At 31.4% G+C, this 1097-nt stretch overlaps 1 non-coding gene across 1 annotated transcript; it reads right to left on the bottom strand.

Moving 5' to 3' along the window:
- Positions 1 to 479: 479 nt before the first annotated feature.
- Positions 480 to 610, bottom strand: LOC115872279. Its single transcript, XR_004047781.1, has one exon. It is a non-coding gene; the product is annotated as a small nucleolar RNA SNORA38 (small nucleolar RNA).
- Positions 611 to 1097: the final 487 nt, after the last annotated feature.

Below are 1097 nucleotides of genomic sequence, written 5' to 3'. Positions count from 1 at the left end.
TCAAGGACTCCCTAAACTACAAGCTTAATAAAATTATTGTCATGCGATTTTCTGTAGGTTGCTTTAGAGCCCGCATCGCCCTGACGGTACATTTTTTAAAGTAAACAATGAAACGTGGGATCGAAAAACATATAAATCTTCACCTACACTTTTTGGAATAGGCATAATTTCTATTTAAACTAATATAAATCTGCATCATTGTATAATTTGAACAGAAAATTGAAAATAATTGAAGACATAAAGCTTTAGCAAAGGTGAACCAGAAGAACAAGATCATTCACAGGAACTGACTGCATTTTTTAAAGGCAGACAGCAGCTCCTTAGAAATATATATATATTTAAGAAATATATATATATTTAAGAAATATATATATATTTAAGAAATATATATATATTTAAAATATATATATATATACATACATGTATATAAAATCTTAAAAGGTATCCTGATCATTTAAGAGTCATTTTTTTTTTTTTTTCAGTTTGGGATGGGGGCGCTGGAGCCTGCGAGGAGCAAGCTGGCCCCAAACTTCTCCAAATCCACATTTCTTTGCCTCCAATTCTTACGTGTCCGAGGACAGGGAACCACAGACACGCCTTTGTAGGAGGACTTAAGAGTCATTTATAAAACACATTTTAGACATTGGAGTATATTATATAAAAAAGAAAAAGATTGCAATTTATAGAAAAGGCTTACAACTTTCAAAGAAGTCTATCACACATGCGTCTATTTTATAAAACATAAGGGTTGATAAAAAGTTGTAAGTTAAATTTTTGAAAAATTGGACATTCCAAGCATGCTTTAGAAAAAAGAAACTCAAATGAAAATGTTTAGCATTATCAACATTTATTGGAAGTATTCCCAAGGATAGAATGCTAAGATGGCATTAATTAAAACTGTACAGCTGTTGTGATTAAGTATGCCAAGCAAAATTGCAATTTTAAAACCTGCCTCCAATACTTGCTAGCTGTATCACTTTGGGAAAATCAATTAACCTGTCTGCATCTTGGTTTTCTCATCTATGAGATGAAGACAATTACATATACATAATCATATTAGTATGAGCTAGGTTACCATCTAGTTGCAATTAATTCCC

The sequence above is a fragment of the Echinops telfairi genome, unplaced genomic scaffold, assembly GCF_000313985.2.
Source record: "Echinops telfairi isolate 266 unplaced genomic scaffold, ASM31398v2 ScPeMD7_7421;HRSCAF=8459, whole genome shotgun sequence".
NCBI lineage: Eukaryota > Metazoa > Chordata > Mammalia > Afrosoricida > Tenrecidae > Echinops > Echinops telfairi.
This window is presented reverse-complemented; position numbering and strand designations above follow the sequence as displayed.